Source organism: Bombina bombina, chromosome 1 (genome assembly GCF_027579735.1).
Source record: "Bombina bombina isolate aBomBom1 chromosome 1, aBomBom1.pri, whole genome shotgun sequence".
Lineage (NCBI taxonomy): Eukaryota > Metazoa > Chordata > Amphibia > Anura > Bombinatoridae > Bombina > Bombina bombina.
Window position 1 is genome coordinate 800,144,667 of NC_069499.1, and position 11,043 is coordinate 800,155,709.

General features: G+C 41.6%; 1 non-coding gene across 1 annotated transcript; it reads left to right on the forward strand.

The window, feature by feature from the left end:
* Positions 1–2,102: 2,102 nt before the first annotated feature.
* Positions 2,103–2,174, forward strand: TRNAG-UCC (transfer RNA glycine (anticodon UCC)). Its single transcript has one exon. It is a non-coding gene; the product is annotated as a tRNA-Gly (tRNA).
* The last annotated feature ends 8,869 nt before the right edge of the window (positions 2,175–11,043 follow it).

The following is an 11,043-nucleotide window of genomic DNA, read 5'->3' on the forward strand; positions in this document are numbered from 1 at the left end:
GTGTATGTTTTTATTTGGAATTATTCTGCAAAATAAAATTGTTATTGGTATCTGTATTTTCTTTTATGAAATAGTGTTGTAATGATGATTCATTCAAGCATATTACAAAAACAATACGTAAAAAGAAAACAATGACAATTTCTTTTACAATTGCAACATATGGTGTTATAGTTACTTAAAATTGTAAAATAAGAATTTATGTTAGATAATGCAAATTTTAATGTAAATGAAAAAGAACACTTATTATTATAACTGTTTATATATATATTTCCCAATATGTTACCAGTGTTTCTTTTCTATTCCCTAATGTGATTCATGCTACGCTGCTGAAAGAGTTGCCTTTTCTGCCCTCCTAAAACTAGACTTAATGGGACATTGTACACTAGATTTTTCTTTGCATAAATGTTTTGTAGGTGATCCATTTATATAGCCCATCTGGGGAGTTTTTTGTTATAATATAAAGTTTTTGCTTATTTTTAAATAACATTGTGCTGATTCAGACTTCTAACCAAGCCCCAAAGTTTTAGATGTATACTGCTGTCTACATCCTTTAACTTGCTCATGTTTGTGTAAAGGGTCTTTTCATATGCAGGGGAGTGGGGGGGGCGGGGGGGGGGAGTGTCTGATGTTCCTGCTCTACCAGTCCCTGTTTCTTCATCGGATTTTAAACACAATCACTGCCAGAGTTATATAGCTGGTAACTATTATTTTAGTAAACAAAGATGCTTTCTATGTATAAAATAAAGAAATAAATACTGTTATACATAATCTTCTGCAGGGCTAACTGCTGGTATTTACTATGCATAAAAAATGTATTCAATGTTCCTTTAAACTGCGTGTTTTGTCTACCAGCAGAAAACTGTGCTTTCACCTGGGGTCCCCAAAAAATTTGCACCAGCCCTGAGCCCCGTCCATCCTCTTTGTCACGACCATATAATAGAATCAGGGGGACTTGAGGGACAGTTGTATGAGTTTTTGTAAAAGAAGTCATAAACGTCAAATGTAGAGAGAAGGGCAGCAGGGGAGCTGCAAGTGTTTTTTGTTTTTCCCCAAAAATCCCTATTTACAGGGTGTAGTTTTGTTGGCCCTGGACAAAAGGGGCATACAAATGCAGTAAGAAGACCCATAACAACTAATTCTAGAGTAATCAGTTTCTGAGGGTTTCTTGGTCACAACACATAGAATAAAGTGATTTAAAGGGACATTATACACTCATTTTTTCTTTGCATAAATGTTTTGTAGATGATCTGTTTATAAAGCCCATAAAGTTTTTTTTTTTTTAAATGTATAGTTTTGCTTATTTTTAAATAACATTGCTCTGATTTTCAGACTCCTAACCAAGCCCCAAAGTTTTAAAAGAATACTGACAGATGCCAGCTCCAGCTTGCTCCTGTTTGTGTAAAGGGTCTTTTCTATGCAAAAGAAGGGGAAGGGGGGGAGTGTCTTATTTCCCACTTGCAGTGGGCTTTCCAGCTACCTTTTCAACAGAGCTAAACTGAGAGCTTCTAAGTACGTTTTTTAAAAGTTTTATACTGGATCTTTAGATCAGTATCTGTGCATCTTATTCTTTATAGTAGTGCCTATTACATGCAGTTATATGAAAATTGGTGTATACTGTCCCTTTAAAGAAGTTTTAACCTTACATATATATTTAGTCAATACATATTTAGTCAATACATATTTAGTCAAGTGCTGGTTGTATAGTGCTGAGCGTAGCTGCTTTCCGGAGTTTAAGTCCTGGCTAATGTAGAATTTCCTTTTTCTATGAAATTAATCTGTGAATTAAAATTGTTATAGGTGTCTATCATTTATTTTATGAAGGGAAAACGTTTTTTTTGTAGTGGGGATAGATAATGTTTTTTTTGGTTGTTTTAAATCCCTTAATTTTTAAATTATTTTTTTTTTCTTTTCACAAGTGTTGTTACTCTATTTTTTCCCCAAGAGTGTTGTTGAATACAGTACATTTAATATGTACCTTGCATCACTGTACTCTTAGTTTCTGAAAGTTTCCCGGTCATATCACATAAAATAAAATACAGTGATTTCCAGTATATTTTACCTTATATATCACATGTTAGTTGAATACTCTTTGTCTTCATCAAGCGTTGGTGGTATAGTGGTGAGCATAGCTGCCTTCCAAGCAGTTGACCCGGGTTCGATTCCCGGCCAACGCAGTGCATGTTTTTATTTGGAATTATTCAGTAAAATAAAATTGTTATTGGTGTCTGTATTTTCTTTTATGAAATAGTGTTGTAATGGTGATTCATTCAAGCATATTCCAAAAACAATACATTAAAGGAACACAATGACGGGGCAAAGCCTAGCCACGCTGGAAGATGGCTGCAGTTTGTTAGAGCTCTGATAGCCCAAGAGCTAGCTAAGTCAGTTTAATGCAACTTATTTAGTATAAAACAGGGGAGAGGAGCATGGCATAACCTACAGACAACTTAAGTACCGCTCTCAAAAAAATGTGGCCCCTACAGCACCCGGTGACCGGCAGACCTGGAACGCAACTAACCCCTTCACAGCGTATGGGAGCAATACAAATCTCAGGAGAGCCCAAGGAGGAGTCCAACACCTGGTGGACCACCTACACACATCATACCGGGTGGGAGTCGACTGTACAGAAGCGCAACCTCGCTCCATCTGAGGCCTCCCACAAAGGCCTAAAAAAGCACCATAAGGGAAATATTCACCCACATCAGAGCCAACGGTCACACTTTCTTTAGCAGGACATAAAACTTTGTATAAGGGGATTAATTGCTAAAAATACGCCCCATGGGATATACAGCCCTCTCTTCCTATAGAGGCGAGTGTCAAAACCACAAGGCACAGAACTAAAATGACCCGCAGTGGGATCTTGGAGGGGGAAAATCCTGACATATATAGACTGGCCAGACCCAGCACTTACCTCAGCCTCACTCAAAGACCAATACACAAGGCCTACAATCACTCCTAGAAGGGGGAAAACCTCTGGCATGACTAGCAGAAGGACACAGAGGCTGGCAAAGGGATCTCAACTGACCGATATGGATAACTATCTGCTACTGCTAGAATCAACCCCAAACACCTCCAGGGAACAACAATACGGGAGGCGGCAGACTAATCACACACACCCCCCTCAAGTAGACTTGGCACAGAGTAACTATCTCACTAAAGAGGACATAAAACATCTCTCATCAAAGAAAGACATTATGGAAGCCATGGCAGACGTCTGCAGAGCTAAAAAAAGATATAACGGCAGTTGAACACAGAGTCACACAGATAGAAGAAAAACAAGAAAATCTGTACTCAGACTCACAACAGCAGGCAAGCCTCCTGCAGTCACAGGAAGTAGCGGTTCAAAATCTTACAGAACGCTTCGAAGACCTAGAGAACAGGAGCAGGAGGAACAACTTGAGACTGCACGGCATACCTGAGTCAGTAAGCCCGGTGGCCCTCCACACCTATTTACAAGAATTTTTTAAGTATATTAAGAACTCTTCGGGGGCTGTGGAGGTCCAAATAGAATGAGCGCACAGAGCATTACGCCCTAAACCACCCAACAGAGCACCACCAAGGGATGTAATAGTCAAACTCCTATCTTATAGGGATAAGGAGGACATCTTCAAGCACGCCAGAACAAGACACCCCATCGTATATGAGGGGGCGGACATCTAGGACTTCACAGACCTGTGCCCCGCCACTCTTCAAAAAAGGAGAGACTTAAGATACATCACTGCCGTCCTTAAGGAGCATCAAATCCCGTACAGATGGGGGTTCCCAACAAGTGTTATCGCAAGCAAAGATAACAATACAGCAATCTTCAGGAACATCACAGATCTACCGCACTTCAACCAGGTACTTGGAACACAGATAAGGCCCCCACGGCTGCTGGCCAGAGAAAGAGGCGACCTCTAAGGACCTGCAACACCAGCTGCAGGAAACCCACCTGGCTGATGCAAACTTGAATGGCACTGGAGTGCCCAGGGCCTAATAAGGCCTGAGAACTCTGTCTGGGACTTTGAATAACAGCATGTTGAAGAATGAATACAACAACAGATACATTTAAAATCACCTGTTATATTAATGTTTGGAACCAGTTTGTTCATAATGATTGTTGCACAGTTATGTTTCAATGTCTCTTGAGGAGACTAGTTTGGTTTGAGGGTGATGTATTGTTATATTCCCTGCACTCTACATTACATGCTCATTTGACAAAGACAGGGGAGGGATGAAGTTGAGTGCCCAAACCCTGAAAACAACATGTTCAGAGGAGTAGGGGTCATCCCTTGACCAGCGCACACTATAAGTGATAGGCGTCCAGCAATTAGCTGGGGGGAACCTTTATTTGCAAGAAATGATGAGCTCACCTTTGATTACACAATTAGTTACACAGCTAAGGACACTGGGCAGCGAAATAGCTCTTCAAAGACAATAAAGCAGGCACAAGCCGACCAGACATAGCGACAGACGCTTTCCAGGCCCCTCCGAACAACACAAAGACTAAGACGCAAGAGCAAAGACAGAAAAGCAGCATAATTAACGTCCCCAAATCACACAAATCATAGATAGCCCATGTGGCTGCACAGACTCTGAATATCTAGGCAGCGATGACCCCCACCCCACACAGCGCTTTTACACCCCACCCAGTAGCACATAACAACACATTAAAAGCTGAGCTACACGACTGAGTAAGCCACTGAGAAAACCACTCAGCATTACAGGACTCATATCTACTAAAGAAAGACAAGGGCATAGATGTAGAGAGGTAGCTGCGCCCGGGGCGACAATGGGAGGAAGGGGTGCCATGCCTCTCCCCGATAAGAATTCTCTTCTCCTTCATTATTTTCTATAATTTTCATTGTTAATCATTATAGAATTGCATGAACTTATAAAAAAGTTTGAACAGTATATTTAAGAATACGCTAGCTCCAGGCATAATACCCCTGAATTATTACTTTGGTATTATTGATAGTTGTATTTTCTTACAGATTTGTTTTTTTCTGCTTTCTGAAAGCTTATCTCACCTTTCCCTACATTTTTTTTTAATAACACGGAATCAGGGTCTCTAACCCATTCCACTTCTGTTTTCACACATCAACATAGAGAAGACGTGCCTACTCCCTTGAAGAGGTACACTCCTCGAGACTAACTAATATTCTCTACTAATCTTCTACCTCCTTTCCTACCCTCTTCCCGTCTCTCCCCTTAAACCCCCCTTTGTTTTTTTCTCCCTTGACAACCCACACACAGAAGTAGCGGTCATGGCGTCAAAGCATAGCCGTATTTAAAATCTCACGGTAGACATTATTACCATACATGTTAAAGGGCTCAACAGCCCCTGGAAACGAGCATTAGTCACAAAAGATTTAAACAGAATGGGGGGGACATCATATTTTTACAAGAGACACACTTTGCGAAGCAACACGAGCCTAAATGGTTCAATCGACACTTCCCCACTGCCTACTTTGCCTCGGGCCCATTAAAAAAGAATGGAGTGGGGATCCTGTTTAGCTTGAGAATGCCTTTCCAGCTGTCACAACTGGAACAGGACCCGGACGTCAGGTTCCTCATACTAATTGGAAATCTGCACGGAAGGCAGATAAAACTGGTAAACGTGTACACTCCTAATCAATCTCAATCCACCTTTTTCAGAAAAATAGCTAATCGACTTCTTGAAACAACGGCAGGCATAACCTTCCTAGGGGGCAACTTCCACACCCGAATGGATCCCACGGTGGACACCTTGGGCGGAGTTTCCAGCACTCCCCTAAGGGTGATAAAAACCCTAAAAAGCATGATTAGGGACCTAGCCTTACACGACATCTGGCGTGCTTTCCACCCCACAGCTAGAAACTATGCTTTCTACTCACATCCACACAGAAAGTATTCCCGAATAGACTATCTTTTTACAGACACAATAGGACTCTCCACAATCACCGGATGTGTCATCAGACCAATAACTTGGTCAGACCATGCCCCAGTAGGCTGCTCAATTCAGTGGCCAAACACACCAACCACACCTTACATCTGGAAACTGGACGACACACTACTCGACAACCCTATAATCAAACCTGAGTTACACAAAACTTTAGCTGAGCACTTCACACTGAACACGACCATTACCACGCCGGGCCCTACAATATGGGAGGCACATAAATGTGTCATGAGGGGCAAACTAATCAAATACAAAGCCAGGCTAGTCAGACAGCATAGGGAATGCTACCAGACACTACTGGCGCAGGTCTCAGAGAAAGAAGGCTCCCACAAGCAGAACCCCTCCGACAAGGGTGTTACAACAGGCTAGGATGGATCTCTTACACTTCCTACAGGAGGATCAGCAGAGACAGGCCCTAATCCTACGGCAGATGTTTTTTGAAGAGGGTGACAGGTCAGGGAAACTTCTAGCCCGTGCAGTAGCTCAGAAAAAGATCAGGGCACATGTGTATACACTACTAGATAACCTGGGTTCACCCAGGACAGACAGCAGGACAATTGCAAACACATTCAAGGAGTACTATAGTACTCTCTATAACCTGACAACCCCAGGGACCACCCCTGAGGATCCCTTGCTCAGGGTCGAACACAAGTTATCGATCCAACAGTATATCATGAATACGAAAACACAAACATTAACCAGAGAGGAATCCGAGTCTCTTGAGTCTCCTATCACAAGAGAGGAGGTCTTGAAAGCTATCAAAGACTTGCCCTACAGGAAGAGCCCAGGCCCTGATGGCTTCGGCCTGAAATATTACAAAACCTTCTCACAAGAACTGGCCCCATGACTGACGGATCTTTTCCGTCAGCTACCTGAATCACAGACTCTCCCCAAATCCATGCTACAAGCGCACATCATGGTCATACCAAAACCTGGCAAACCTTCTGACAGACCTTAGAGTTATCGGCCCATATCCCTCCTGAACTCGGATGTCAAGATCCTGGCCAGGATACTCGCGAACCACTTAAACAAATTCTTGCCCCAGCTAGTCTCCACTGATCAAGTGGGGTTTGTCCCGGCCCGCAAGGCTCGAGACAACACGCTCAAGGTCCTTATCACTCGTGTCAACCGACGCAGAAAAAGCGTTTGACAGAGTAAACTTGTCATTCATGCGTTGCACCCTACATAAATTCGGGTTTGGACCAAGCTTCATTAACAAAGTTTACGCACTGTACTCTGCACCCACTGCCAGAGTCAGGGTAAACGGTACACTGTCAGACCCCTTTACTATAAATAACGGGACGAGACAGGGTTGCCCCCTGTCCCCGCTCTTATTTGCTCTCACTATAGAGCAACTCGCTTGCAGAATCAGAGACAATCCAACTATCACAGGCATCAAAGTAGGCAGGACAGAGCATAAAATATCGATGTATGCAGACAACATACTTCTCACAATATCCAATGCTATCCCTTCGCTGTCAGCGGCACTAGAGGAGTTTGGGACATATGGCAAGGTCTCAAATTTCTTACTAAACCCCTCTAAAACAGAGATATTAAATATAACAGAGACAGAACATACATTTAAGAGACTCAGAGAACACTGCCCGATTAAAATTGCATCCCCCTCCCTCAAATACCTAGGGATCACCCTAACACCAAAAATCAGAGATCTAGTGGACATCAACTACAGGAAAGTTATGGATGAAATAACACAAGACCTCGCGAGCTGGAGAAATAAAAACATCTCCTGGCTAGGCCGCATAAGTGTCATTAAGATGAATGTCCTGCCCAGAGTCCTATACATTCTCCAGACAATCCAGATATCCACATCTTATCACTTGTTACACCAAATACAGATGGCAACAGAAACATACATTTGGAACGGGATCAAACCGAGGAAGACACTATACTTGCAAAGAGAGTGGGGAGGGGTGGGGATCCCCCATCTTGAGACCTACCGCACAGCCATAATTCTACAAAGACTGATAGAGTGGTGCCAAAACACTAAAAATAAAGCCTGGGCTCAGATGGATTGCGAGATCCTTCAGAGAGGGAACATCGGATCACTGGCATGGGTAACGCCAGTCCGCCGCCCCAGAACAGTGGAGAATTATCTGCTCTTATGGGAAGTTTTCTCCATGTGGGATAAGTTAATTCGTGATTACACTTTTCTCTCATCCCAAAACTCACCCATGACCCCGTCAGGGAGAACCGGACATAGGGCTTAAGACCAAGACCAGGCCCCAGGACCAAACCTACTCACTAGCAGACAACAACATTACACATGTCTTACAGGGGGACAAACTTAAATCTCAAGATGAGCTGAAACAATGGGACGATCAGGTGTTCACCTCGTGGTTCTGCATGGCACAGCTGACACACTTCTACTCCACGCATAGCTACAAGAAGCACTTTACCAAAAAAAACCTTTTAAGAGCCTATGTGTAAGTCAGCCCCCAAAACACCTTGTCTCAAAACTCTATAACATGCTTCTATCAAGAGGAGAGCCTTGTCTTCCCTCATTCACGTACGCATGGCACAGGGAGTTAGGGCACACCATTGAAACAGAGGCCTGGTATAAAATTTTCAAAAGGCACAAAACGGCATCAGTGTCCGCTAGGATACAGGAGATGCATTATAAATTCTTAAGCTGCTGGTACCTCACCCCACATAGGCTCAGGAAAATCTACCCAACAATGAATGGGGAGTGCTGGAGGGGTTGCGGGGGGGAGGGAACGTTAATGCACATTTGGTGGTCGTGGCCCAGTATACGCCCCTTCTGGGATGAAGTATTCACTGAAATGGGCAGAACCTTTCAAATGGATATTGCACCTAACTCAAATCATCTACTATTCCATGACCTTGCTAAATTGGAAGGGGAAGCAAAATATCACTTACTGCTTTTAATGCTAAGGGCGGCCAAGGGGCTCATATCTAAGCACTGGAAAACGACATGTGCGCCAACACTGCATGAGTGGAAGGCTAGAGTTGGGGATCTTCTCCGGCTCAAACGCTTTCATTACAGGAGAGTTGGAAAACTAACGACCCACAAACTTATGCAACTCACATGGGAGGGCAGGGGTCTCTGACCCGCAACACTAAAACCCCACACCTGCACAACGTAACGTCTGACTCCTCACCAAACTACCCCTTTTTTTTCTCATTCCCCTCACTATCATCTGTCCCAACACTTCTTCCCCTCCTTAATTAACTACTAACAATTACGGCAATGCCAGAACTGTATTAGAGAAAAATGGAAAATTGGTGTATAACAAGCCCAAGTTGGGGGGGGGGTGCATACCCCCACCCTGAAATGTATTTCTCCTTTGTACTATTGGACTATCATTAATGACATTCATCAAGGACTTCAACTGTAAGAAATGGCAGGCAGCATTGCCGCATTGACTATGCAACTTGTTGTGTTGTGTTGATTGTAACATGATATGCTTTTACCTTGATGCACTGTACAAATACTTCTAATAAAGCTTGTTCCAAAAAAAAAAAAAAAAAAAGAACACAATGACAATTATTTTAAAATTGCAACATATGGTGTTATAGTTACTTAAAATTGTAAAATAAGAATTTATGTTAGATAATGCAAATTTTAATGTAAATGAAAAAGAACACTTATTATTATAACTGTTCATATATATATTTCCCAATATGTTACCAGTGTTTCTTTTCTATTCACTAATGTGATTCATGCTACGCTGCTGAAAGAGTTGCCTTTTCTGCCCTCCTAAAACTAGACTTAATGGGACATTGTACACTAGATTTTTCTTTGCATAAATGTTTTGTAGGTGATCCATTTATATAGCCCATCTGGGGAGTTTTTTGTTATAATATAAAGTTTATGCTTATTTTTAAATAACATTGTGCTGATTCAGACTTCTAACCAAGCCCCAAAGTTTTAGATGTATACTGCTGTCTACATCCTGTAACTTGCTCATGTTTGTGTAAAGGGTCTTTTCATATGCAGGGGAGTGGGGGGGGGGTAGTGTCTGATGTTCCTGCTCTACCAGTCCCTTTCAGCTTTCAGTAGGTGTCCCAGCCTAACCTAATCAACAGTGCTAAAGTGGGAGCTTCTAAGTATGTTTTTAAAAGGTTTTATACTGGATCAGTATCTGTGCATATACTTCTTTAACTTCTTTATAGTAGTGTCTATTACATGCAGTTATATATAAAAATTGGTGTATACTGTCCCTTTAACCATGTTGGAATTAACCTCAACTGACCCTTTACTATTTGGTGTATGTGATCCATTATTATTTTTTTAATGCCCAAAAGTCAAGCCGGTTTGGATCAAAGTTGAATATTGGCTAAAAATGTCTATTAAAATAAATGTAAAATTTAATTTACTTAATATAATCTTTCTTTTCCAAGGTGGAAAACTTTGTATTTTAACACAATTTATTAATATAGTAATTTTAATTGGAAGAAATGTAATCCTTAGAGAATGGAAGAATACTAAAGTGCCAAATGTAAAGAAATGTCTTGGTATTATTAATGAACAGATGTTTATCGAACAACACAACGTAAAATTTTGCCTCATATTCAGAGTTCTCTTCAAAATGGAAGAAATATATTTTAAATCAACCTAGAAATGTTTTTGCTCAAATTCTTCAACCTTTTAAAAATTCAAAAACATTTTTGGAAGAGAAACTGGTTGACAAATGGGTTTAAGCAATTTTAGGAGGAGCCGAAGAGTTGTTTTTTTTCTTCACTCTTAAATCAGGCGAGATGCACTGTATGGTTAGGAATGTTTTGTAGTAGTAGTAGAATAATATCATGAAACAAATGATGTACAACATTAAAAAGTGGTTTATTTTCCCTTGGTGTTTCTATATTAAATGTATTATATTAATTTACGTTTCTTTGTTATGCTACGATGACACTGACTGAGGGCTCGATTTATCAAGCCTTCTCCTCTCCTACGACTGCAGGTTCTCACAAGAGCAGTCCGTATTTATGAAGCAGCGGTCATCAGATCGCTGTTTTCTACCCTCTTCTCCACCTCATAGGTGGAGGATTTCAATCTCCCCGGTAGACAGCTCCTCCCCACGATTGATTGGCTGTGAGAGGGCAGGGGGCGGCATTGCACATGAGCACAAAATAGAGCTTGC